At 42.2% G+C, this 12,316-nt stretch overlaps 1 protein-coding gene across 1 annotated transcript in view; it reads left to right on the top strand.

Annotated features, from left to right (window-relative positions):
- Positions 1 to 2,451: 2,451 nt before the first annotated feature.
- The window catches only part of BCAR3 (BCAR3 adaptor protein, NSP family member), a 100,542-nt gene continuing 90,677 nt past the window's right edge, over positions 2,452 to 12,316 (top strand). Inside the window, exon 1 of the mRNA XM_063135960.1 lies at positions 2,452 to 2,687. The gene's annotated coding sequence lies outside the window, so the exon portion shown is untranslated. The remainder of the gene's footprint in view (positions 2,688 to 12,316) is intronic.

Below are 12,316 nucleotides of genomic sequence, written 5' to 3'. Positions count from 1 at the left end.
GAGTCCATTGCAGTGGGCAATGGAGCAGTGATTTTATCCCAGTAATTTTAACCCAGATCCAAATTCAGTTCTCCTTCCACAAGACAACACATGCAGGAGCTATAGAATTTTTCTTATCGGAAATGGTTGTCCACACAATTCTTATTTATCTTATTTTGCATTATATATTTCTAGTACATCTCCCATGTATTGTACGCTTTATCCTGAGTGAATCCTGGGTAAACAGCACTTCACTTTATCTGACTGCATGGCTGCCTGAAAGACTCTTATACCTCTCTTACAAATAAACAAGGCTTTATGGTAATTGCTACAATTGTTTAAAAGAAAGTTCATTTTCTACTATGTGAAGCAGCCTGTGGCAGCTCTTATCTCAAAATGAATGTCCCCCCACTTTCGTGGCATTTTAAAACAGTTATATGGTGTGTAAATTTTATAAAAATTTACAGGTTTATAAAATAGCAAAAGATACACATATGAAAACTTATTTGCCTGTAATGCCAAACCAGAGTTTAGTGTTACATGATCTCAGTTTTATGTAATCCCCTCTCCTTCTTCAGCATGGCTGTGAGGAGATCGGAAGCATCTGCTTCCATTTCAACTAATTGTGGTGTGTTGCTATGTTTGGTAACAGATCTGTTTTAGTATTCTCTATGCACCTTATTTATTTATTTATTTAAGGATTTTTATGCCGCCATTCAGCCAAAAAAGGCTAGATCTGTGAGCTCCTCTTTCCCCTCTCTGGTGCAGCTGTGTGTAGATCAGAAGTTTATGCTTCTGTTTTCAATTAACTGTGGTCTACTACTATGTACGAATCCCAGACTGTGGTTAATTGTAACTATGATTCAGGGAAACAAGCCAAGATCATTAACCGTGCTTTGAAGTTGACTTCTTTCCCTAACGGCTAGGCCTAACCCATAGTTTAAGACAGTTTGCAGGGTTCAGACATAATGAGCCTGTTCACACACGGGCAGGGGGAAGGTGATTAGAGGAACTACGGAATGAGGAGAAATGACAAAATGATGTGATTGCCCATCACATAGTTCCCTTACCTTTCCCCGTTCTACGGTTAACCTTTTGCTCTTGTGCCGCTGCAGCCGCATGTCCCAGCAGTGGGAATTGGGTTGTACTGGATGCTGTAGCCAGCATGCAGCGCTCTTGACCATAGAGAAAGTCCATGCTGTCTAGAGTGTTGGAAGTTGTGACCACTTTAGGCGGCTGTCTCTGTGGTTGCCGTGGTTTTTGTGTGTGGAATGTCCATTTTTAACAATGAGGAACCCAACAGATGACATGGTAAGCCACCCCAGGGGGCCTTAATCACACTGCAGATGGTGGTTAAAGTAGCCGTCATGGTTCCCCACCCACCCCATCACGGCATGCTAAGCTACCATGGTTGCCTCAAAAACACTAACCACCATGGCTTAGCGTGGCATCTGAACAGGCCCAAGGAGTAACTGAGGTTAGGTAAAATGGAAGCAAAAATATCCTATCTCCTCTTTGCAGTCATGTAAAGAGTTGAGTTGAGGGGGAACTTGTGAGCCTGAAGCTTGTTGATGTAAAGCCAAAGGCGTACTTTAGTGTTACATCTGACCAACTGTGGTTAGTATTAACTGGTTTATTGAAACAAGCCAAGTTCAAATCACGTCTAATGAGCCTGAGTTGTTTCAGCGACCACCACCGTTTCCAGTTTGGACATAACAACAAATCAGATTTAGCTACATGATTGGCAGTTTGCTGATCCTATCCCATTTCATCCCGCCTAGTGGCAGAGCCAGCCCTGCTTTGACCCATGAGTGATGGGAGGCAGCCAATTATGTGGGATATTTTCACCTGTCTGATATCCAGGTTTGGTGGCTCATGTAAATTGCCCTTTTCCTTAATCCAGTTAGGGAAAACACACAAGAGTGAGCAGCTGTTTGTGTATTGCTTTTGTCACCTGCTGTTTTAATTAAGCATGCTTATTTGCTGGTATGCAAATACTTTATTTGACATTGAAACAAACTCACTCACCTCCTAGGAGACTGGATGCCAATGAAGGGGGGGGAGGCCCCCCTCCCCTCCCCTCCCCTCCCCTCCCCACCCCAATAACGAAATTAGCTGCGATTATAGCCTGGCCTGCGCTAGGCACAAGAAAGAAAGAAAACCTTGTATTTAGGAAGTACTAAATCACCACTTTTTAAGGGAGATTGATTTTACAGAGAGAAATTGCGGGGAGGACAGAAGGAAAATTCTTTTTTTAAAATGGCTAAAAGGGCAACGGGAGGTCACTATGTGTAAATGACTTTTATGGAGGGGGCTCCCGCGTGAATGAGCCCGACGGAGGGGTGTGGTTGGAGGAGCACTAAATCACGGCTCTGTGTGTGGGGCAGGATCTCCTCCCTCCCTCCTCCTTTCTCTCCGCTGGGCTCGCAGCTGCTTGAGTTCGCTGCCTCTGCTGCTGCTGGCAGCCCCGGCGTCACCGAGCGGCCAAGTCCTGCCTCGCAGCTCAGCCAGAAGCGTCAAAAACCCAGCCATGCATCGCTTCTGTCCTGGCCGAGGCTCTGCTTAAGTGAACGCCGACCAGGCTGGCTGCCAAAAGAGCCCGGAGCAGCCGCGTGCGCCTGATGATCGGGGTGCAGGGGGGTCACTTGCTTGCCAGGCGTCGCAAGATCCCTGGGGCCGAGTTTCCCGGTCTCCTTTCCCCCGGCAAGGTAAGAGCGGTGCCTTCTGGCTTGGGAGGAAGACGGGATTCCCCAGATCAGAAGTGAGCGGGGCGTGATCTGGAAGAAAGTCCTGTTGATTCAGGGTGAACTATGCCGGGGGTGGGGTGTGTGTGTTAGGGATCTGTGGAGTTGGGATCAGGCTGCTGGCGGAGTTTTTCATTGATTGGTTTGCTTTTAAGAATATGTATATATGGCCGGAGTCAATTGTGGCTGGAGGAAAGGAGATTATGGGCAGTCCAAGCCTAGGCATGTTTACTCAGAAGCAAGCAACTCTGCAGTTACGATTAATGTCTGTTTGTTTCTAGTTGGGGACAGCTGCCATTCTGAAATGGCTCAGGCTATATAGGAAAACTTTGGCAATACAAGTCCTTACTACAAAAAGTCATTTCTCAAGGTTTTTTAATGCAGGTTACTTATATACCCAAGATTGGCCAATGTGAGTTACTTACCCGGTAACTGTGCTACTAGCAGTGCAATCCTATGCATGTCTTCTCAGAAATAAGTCTCACTGTCTTTTACTCCCAGGCAAGTCTGGGTAGGATTGTAGCCTCAGCCATCATCATGGTTGGAATGCTAAAAGGGTGGGTTTTTCTTTACCCTTTCAATGCAACATACATGGGATTTAGTCAGACAGTGTAGTCCATATTGGTGCTTGTGAGTATGTTTTGATATATGCCTGTAGATTGCCTATTCTTTCACCCTCCACCCTCCCCACTTAATTTACATGAAGACTGGCATGTGGTATTGGTGCAAGATTAAACAGTTATTATTATTTTTACATTTTTTATGCCTCTCAGGCAGAAAGGATCCCAGAGCTGCTTAAATATAATCAGTTAGACATTACATTACATGTACATTATCAGAATATATATATATATATATATATATATATATATATATGCTACATGGTAAAGATGCTACATGGTAAATCTTACCAGGCTTTAGATTATCTATATCTATATCTATATATCTTCTGATAATGTACAACATTGCACAGTTGTCTATACATTTATCAGATGATCTATGCCTTAGGGTACAATCCTTTGCATGGTTAGATAGAAAAATGTCCTACAACTCCAAGCATTCCCCAGTCAGGTTGGCTGGAGAATGCTGGGAGTTGTAGGACATTTTTCTGTCTAATAATGCAAAGGATTGCATCCTAATTATATTGATTCCATTATTTATTGGCATAACATCCTTGTCCCTTTTCCATACTATACCTGAGCCTAAATACATGTAACTTCAGCAATTGTATATTTTTTCCCTGCCTCCTCTTCCTCTATTTCCCTTGTGTTGGGTTATAGACTGTAGTCTCCCTGGGACAGGGACCTGTTCTTTTGCATTTCCGTAAAACACAGTGGCAGTTGATGGTGCTGTCAAATTAATAATAATTATCAATTTTGTCATGTTTTTCAGTGCTAAATATCTTCACCATTCTTGTCTCACTCATTTCTCCAATATATGTACAAAATTCCAGAACTACTTGTGTAATTATGCAAAGGGTAAGCAGCTTAAACAGACACCTTTAAGATGCGCACTCTCTCTCTCTCACTCACCCCCCCACATGCGCTCTCTCTCTCTCACCCTCACCTCCCCCCCACACTGTACTTTGTGTCTGTGCTCTTACTACCTTAGTTGTGATTATTTTAGCCATGTTTAACTTTGTTTTCGGAAGAGGAGGATAATGGCACGATTTGCTTAATGAATTGCAAGCAACTATGTGTGTCAACTTGTAAGAGTGACTTTAAAAACAACATGTTACTATGGTAGTTGGGATGTGAAGGAATTTGCCCATTAAATATCCCGGCTGAAATATCTCTCAGCAGACATAACTGGCATTGATGTCTGAATATACAAAGCATTTCTCTATGGAGTAAAGTTTGTTTAAAATACACAGGTTTAAACAAAAACGTTAAAAACTGCTTATGTTTTCCTATTGTTAGGAACTACCTAAATAATTCCAGAGGGGTAGCAGTGTTAGTCCACTGTAGCATAAACAGTTAAGAGTCTTGTGGAAGGCTAACACATTTATTCTACTATAAGCTTTTATGGACTATGTCCGCTTCAGATTTACTTCATCTTGCATAGGATGAAGTGGACAGCGTCCACAAAAGTTTCATGTCAGAATAAATTCGTTAGCTTTTAAAGTTCCGCAGGAGTCTTTGTTGTTCCTAAATAAATTCTCTTGGTACTCTTCTCCTCCACACACTTGTTTACAGTGTTACATCCAGATTACCCTATTATCAAATGACTCAGGTAGCCTTGGCAGTATTTTGTGTAATGCTCAATTGGAGGCAGGGTCTTTGGGGGGTGGGATAGGCTCCCTAATGAATCTGTTTGGAAAGTTAGTAAAGAGGGAGAGAAGAGGGCTGCCTTGTAACTGCGCTGACAACATTGTTCTCTTGCTTTGTTTGGTCAAAGAATGAATAGCTGGTTGTGTTTGTCCCTGAGAGGAGGAAGGGAGAAGAGAAGAACCCACTTCTCTGGATGTGACTCACCCTGAACTCTCTCCATTTGTAAAAACCTGATGCAAATCTTAAACTGCTAGACAACAGAAAGGGCTATGGAGCCAGTGTGAGCTATGTATACTAAAAGAAATAACCTTGGGTTGGTAGATGGGGGGCAGGGGAGATTAGGCTAAACTTACCGTTATTTCAAAGCAAAGTCTAAAGTTACATTTGATACCAGAGTCAACATGATTCTGTATCTTTCAGCCTAACCTTCATTACAGGGTTGGTGTGAGAAAGATAAAAGGGGATTATTACCCAATGCATCATCCTGAACTCTCTCAATGACGAGCAGGATAAACAATATAAGGCCCAATCCGGCCAAAGTTGAACACATTTTAGAGTCCCATGTGTTTCAGAGTCCCATGTGTAACATTCCCATTTCAATCCTTTTGGTTGGATTGTACCTTAAATACATTCCAGTGTTCCTAACTTTGTGCTTATGCTATTTTAATTGAATGAGTTAATAAAAACATAGTTTGAATATGCCAATTAACTGCTTTGGGTTTTATTCTTTCTTTTGGAAAAATTAAAAATGGGTGAGAGTCCATTATTTCGAAAGATATTTAGGTTTCGTGAATGTTAGTGGGTTGGAAGAGTTCACATGCGTATCCATGACAACTCTTAGAATCATGATAACTGAATAGTGGGAAAACAATGGATGGACTTGCCATGCAGAATAAAAGAAGGATGTCTGTCTAGGAGTGCAGAAGGAGAGCAGAAGTTTTCTTTGTTTTCAGGTTTTGTTTTTTGCTATTTTAACTCGTTCCCTTGATTATATATGAAACAAATCCAACACGAGTTATCGTTAAGGTTGTAATCCTAAGTATACGTATTTGGAAGTAAAAACAACAAAAGTAGCTTGGTCTTCCCTAAAGTGAAAAACCTTTGGCTGAGCTGAACTGCAAGCTGCGGTTCACACAACTTAATATTCCTCCTTTTTATAAAATTCTCCCTCCCTCAACTAGCATGCCAGGGAGAAGGCTAAGCTATAAGCCTTCTCCCTGACATTTAGTTTTTATGTGGAAGGAATCCTTTTTCTTCCTTTTTTTGTAAGTAGGAATATTCAGTCATGTGAGCCTCCACCTGTAGTATGAAGTGGTACAGCCCAGATAGAGAACATGTAGGCTGTAGCCCATACAAGCTTGTCCCAAAATAGTTGTGTTAGGGCAGCGTCCAATGCTGCCTGCGTACCAATGGGAGCTAGTGGTTCTTAAAGCAAGCAGAAATGAGTGGAAATGCTTATTGAACAGGGCAGGTCAGCCAATCATATAGAAGGGAGCTGTGCTGATAAACAAGCATTTCCGCTTGTTTCTGGGGTTGCTTTAGGCGGCGCTAACTTCCCATTGTGCTAGTGGTGGGTCCTACTGGCACACCTGAATGAGTGGAAGTGCAGCAGCAGTAGTATTGGATACTACCCTTAGTCTTTAAAGTGCCACAAAACCGCCTTGTCTGTTTAACATTTCCTCTGTAGCCCTGTGTGAATAGGGTAGGGGTCAGGAAGTGGGTAGCAGGGCCACACATTTAGAAATTGTGCAGGGACTCAGGGAGCCTCTAAGACTATAGGATGCTTCCTGCTTCCAAAGTTATGTAGACTAGAGCAGTGCGCCATAAGGGGCAAGGCTGAACTTGCAGTCCTGGTGGTCCTTTCACCATGCTTACCCCATTCACACATGCAACACATGAGTAGGACTTGTTTGTTCTATGCATCTGATGAAAGCGTCAATATGTTTGTGAGTCTTTTAGTTGTTTGCTTTTTGCCGTGGGAGACTTAACTTGCCTCCCCTTTTGGATTTTGCCCTTCCTTGAAATAAGTCTGATCGCAAACAGATGAGTAAATGTGCTTGGCTTGGGGGATTTGCCAGCTTTTCTTAAATGGTAAGAATGACAGAGCTGTCCTGATGATCCAGCAGTGGCCAACCTTTCAACGTTAGGGATCCTGTACTTTTAACAGTTGTGTTGATAAGGGTATTTGGGCGGGCACAGCTTTTCAAGCTGTTCAACACTGTGACACGACCACTGTGACACCTGCCCGAATCCCCTTTTTCTCCATAACTATTAAGGTTATTGGAGCCCCGATGCTGAAAGGTTGATCATCCCTGCTGTAAAAGAACTTGACACATTACTGAGTAATGGGCTATTCGAGAAGGGTGTATATAGTTTCTTTCCCTCATGTGCGAGGAGCAGTTTTCAGAGAGTTGAATAATGTGATCAAAAGAGGAAAATCATGAATTGCATTCTTTTCTGAAATCTGCTTATTAGTTCTTAAATGAGCTGTCAGCAAAATATATTCAGTCAAGGGGCTGTTTTCTAAGTGACCTATTGATTAAAAAGAAATGATAGTATCTCGGTAAAAGCGACAGAAGGATATTTAAACAGTTGTAGTTACTTTTGACTAAATGACACAACCAAACCATGTATTTTTTGGAAGTGGATTTTAAATGCACTGGTTATGGGCATAGGATATGCATATTGCTTATGCATAAAGGCATGTTGTGTAGCTGCACAACTATCACAGGGAATGGTTTGGATTATAATATGAAGCCAGTGGTCCTTTTGGGAGCACCAAGTGATGCAGTGTTGTTGCGGCTAAGCAGGTGTAGACGTCATCAGCTAATTGCATGGGAGCCTGAGGCAGAAGCAGGATATAAGGGCAATAAATACAAACATTTAAAAACAATTACATTATGAATAAAAATGTCATTTGCACTGGAATCCTAACAGCCCTGAGCATGAGCAAAAAAATAAAAATAAAATAAAAAATGCTTCTGCTTGAAGAGAGACTTCCTGATTTTTGCTTTGAACTGAAGTCCTTTGTCCCAAATTGATTTCTACTCTGGATGGTGCTCTTGACTTCGGGAGCAGCTTCAGGAGACATATGAGGAAGGCAGCAAGGGAAAGGGAGCATTCCCCCCTCCCCCAGGTGCATGTGCAGTAGTCCCATGGGGCTGCAATCTTATGCATGTTTAGACAGAAAAAAGTCCTACAATGCCCAGCCATGCCCTAATCAGCCATGCCCCAGCCAGTCATCCTAGCAGTTGTAGCACTTTTTCTGTCTAGACATGCATAGGATTGCATCCTGACTCACCTTTACACTGTATGTGATTTTAAAAACTGTTTTCTAAAAATTGAAGCCAGAGCTTCTCAAACTTCCTTACTGAATTCCTTCCATCTCTCTCTCTCTCTCTCTCTCTCTCTCTCTCTCTCTCTCTCTGTGTGTGTGGGGGGGGTATGTTGGGGTGGCGGTGGGATCAACCCAAGCCGTTCTTGTCCTATCATCTTTATTGGGGCTGTAGCAGGACCACGTTAAGGCTGTGGTGGATTATTTCCCACAATGCTCATGGGAGGGGTGGGAGATTCTAACTAGCTTAATGTTATAAAGGTCAGCCTATTACTGATTCATTAGAGATTCACCTAAGATCCTTCATACCTTTTTTTTTATCAAATCCAGTACTTAGCATGTGTTTCAAATTCCCAAGGAAAACAAAAGCCTGTTTGTTTGTTTGTTTGTTTGTTAAAAAGAGTAACTGCAGTTTTGTTGGGCCTTAGTACCATCAGCCAATGCAACACAGGAATTCCTTAGAGCCAGAATTCCTTAGAGCCAGAGCTCCATGACAAGTTCTAAGCTTCCATTAGAGTTTCTTTCTCAAGGACCAGGTTCGCACAATCACAGAGGGAAAATAATCCATTCTGGTTTACTTTCCCTCCCCATGCATGAGCCTCCTTGCATAATTTCTCTCACTAGCCGTGGATTATTGTGGTGTCTGAACCTGGTGAGGGTGGGTGACTGGGGTGGATTACAAACCACGCAACAACCCTAGAACAAGCTATGGGTTTCAGGATGGTTTGCAAATAGCCCCAGTCACTCAGACTTGCTGGGTTCAGGGATCCCAACAACCCGTGCCCTGTAGGAGTAATTATGTTAATTAGGTGGCTTGCGACTTGCAGGGAGGGAAAATAAGCCATAGATACCTTCATTAAACAGCATAGAAAGGAAATTGATCTATAGTAGAGAGCAAGGATGTTTACAGACTAAAAGGTGGTCAGTAACTCTTAGACAGTTGGTCTATTGAAGGTTATAAGACAAAAAATATATGAACCAAATGGAGGGCTAAAGATTGCTGAAATGCCTTTTATCTGCAGAGAGCGCTCATGAATGTCAAAATCTATATTTTCATAACAAGGCCATGATCCTAAGCAATTTTGTTTAGAAGTTCAGTTAAAAGCAGTGGGACCTTTAACTAAATAAGTTTAGGAGAAGTATGGAAGGTCATACTAGAGAGTTACCCTAGCAGCAACAGCATGAGTAAAGCAGGTATTACATCAGGTAGAAAGGCCCAAAGATTTCTGAGGATGCATGGCGCTGTTAGATTGCTAAAGCTAAGCAGGTCTTAGCCTGGTGAATGCATGGATGGAAAACTACCTGGTGAGAGTAGCATATAAGCTGCTCTGAGCTTTATAAAGGTTGAATGGGATATAAGTGATGGAACCAAATGATTGCAAAAGGCGTTCATTGTGTGCCTGAACTTAAACATTTCACTTCTTCTTTTTTATCATTTTAGTTTCTCCTAGTTGCCTATATAGCACCTGTAATTGCAAAAGAGGGCTCTTTATTGTGTTTGCCCTCACAATAACGATCATATAATATTGTTATTCCCATCACAACAACAATCGTATAATATCATTATTCCCATTTTACAGACATTGGTTCTGTACAGTTTGGGAAAACTCAATCTTTTTGTTTAGAAATAGCATGTGGTACAGCCCTCTTGAGGTTGGGCTGCTTCCATTGGCCATGCTGGCCGGGGGCTCACAGGAGTTAAAGTCCAAAGCATCTGGTAGGCTCCAGGTTGGGGAAAGTTCCTCTAGTGCTTGTGTAATCACTAGCAGAACAATTTGTACAGCTACAACAAGCAATACCTAGCTCTGAAGTTGTAATAAGTTGAGGGACAGGTTGCACGAGTGGAATCAAAGTATTGGATTTGACACTTGCACAAGGATGAAAGTGGGCCTTCTGTAAGCTGTAAATGCTTTGTGGTGTGACACCATTGGATAAAACCCAAGGATTTTTTTTTAATGTGGGATAGTCTGATGTGAGTTCCCCATCTGCATTCTCAAGTGATAAAGTCCCAGGAGGGCTGCACCATATGCTTATTTGTGGGATTGGCCCACAGATCTATCTTTGGTAGTGCTAGGTTTCAATCCCATTTCTCCCTGATCTAAGTGTAGCTTTCTACCTATAGACTCTTTAATTAACTGCTGACATAAGAATGTGTTTCTCACCAAGATTTGAGGTTTAACATTTTATCTCTTCTTTGCCGTTTTCAGTCAACAAAACTAGCCACAGGTTTCATGACCCTCTCCCAGATTTAATTCTGCTGTAACATGTTGAAAGAAAAGATACAAGAGACGCAAACTAAAATAATGTTTTTGTTGGTTTTGGAATCTGTTTTTGTTATTGTTTTTGGCATCCCCTGCTAATAAGAGAAGATAACATGTTTCCAGAGATGCATTTTAAGTAGTTTCAGACTCTTTTTAAATGTCCCAGAGCACAATCCCCCTTTTATTTGATGTGGATTCCGGGATTATCAAACTCTCTCATCCAGTGGCTGTAAAAGACAGGACTGAAATAACAAAGATTTAGGTCAGAAAAACAACAAAACATGTGCTCTAAAAAGAGCCTAAACCAAGACTGACAAGACACTGCAACAATTTACTGGACTTTTAGATCAGGCCAAGCCAATAGTTGAGTGCCACTTGCCTCAAATAAAAATGTATTTATTTAATCACATTTATAGTCCACTCTTTATTTATAAAAAAGCTCAGAACAGCTTACATGATGCTCCAGGTATTCACTAATCCAGGCTTTGATGAGGTCAACCCTGTTTACACTTATTAGCAATGCTGCATCATTGGGTGTGTCCAGCCCATTCACCCGGCCAACTATATGTTTCATTTTTCACTTTTCACTCCCTCTTGTAGGCTGAATAAATCATGGCAAGCCTGGGGCAATGGAGGGAAGTGGAAGGAAGTGACATCACTCCTTCCGTTTGCCTGTAGTCTTAATCGAGCTGTGCTTGTCTTAATATTGCTCATACAGTCACCTTCCCTTAGAGCAGGAGTGGGGAACGTCAGGCCCGTAGGACAAATCTGGCCCTCCTGCAGTCCCAGTCTGGGTCTCTGGGGTTCCCACTATGGCAATGTCCCTCTCCCTAGCCACACCCTTCCCCTGACTACCAATCACCTCCTGGTTTTCCTACTTTGCTTGGCTGGTTCCCTCCCTCCCCCCGGCCATTCTAAAGGGTTGTAATGCTTCTGTTAAGGATTAGTTACTGGCAGTAAGAGTTTTAGGCTAAAATATGCTAGTATTTTTGGCCCCACCCCTTGTCTTTGCCCCCATCCATTACTGAAATGCAGCCCCTGAGAACTTCCCAGAAATTGAACTCAACCCTCGGTTTGAAAGAGGTTTCCCATCCCCACCTCAGAACCAGATCCAGGCCCCAAAGGAATCCCCTCCAGTCCAAAGGAATCAACCCTACCAAATTTGAACTTGTTTTCGGTAAGACATTTGACCCCAGCTTCAACTTTCCAGGAAAAGAGAAATGTTTTCAGTCTGTAAGACACAGCAGTTGCACACATTTTAATATTCCATATTAATAGGTCTCACTATTTGCGTCCCAAAAACATGAAGTCTTTTTACTGCCAGATGGTACAAATTTTATTAAGAAGCCATGATGTTGTCATGAGGAGGTTTGTTTGTATGTCAAAATATACTTCCAATCTAGCGGCCACTTCTGGAAAATAGAGGGCCCCAAGAAGTTGACCACTCCTCCTTTCTTAGAATATATAAATGAGGAACATGCAGAAGCTCCCTCGCATCATAATAGAGAACAAGTTGTTACAAGAATATATTCCTTTCCAAATGTGTCAGACTACAACTCTGAGCTTAGCAATGCTGGCTGGGATTGTGGGAGTTGTCCAACACATCTGGAGGGCACCAGGTTGGGAAAGGTTGCCCTAGATAATTGTGTAAAACATTTATAAATGTATAATGGCACTCTAGCTTTATTTTAAGCAGCCTTGCATATAATCCTCTGTAATCAGTGGAAT

This window comes from Elgaria multicarinata, chromosome 1 (genome assembly GCF_023053635.1).
Source record: "Elgaria multicarinata webbii isolate HBS135686 ecotype San Diego chromosome 1, rElgMul1.1.pri, whole genome shotgun sequence".
Classification (NCBI taxonomy): domain Eukaryota; kingdom Metazoa; phylum Chordata; class Lepidosauria; order Squamata; family Anguidae; genus Elgaria; species Elgaria multicarinata.
This window is presented reverse-complemented; position numbering and strand designations above follow the sequence as displayed.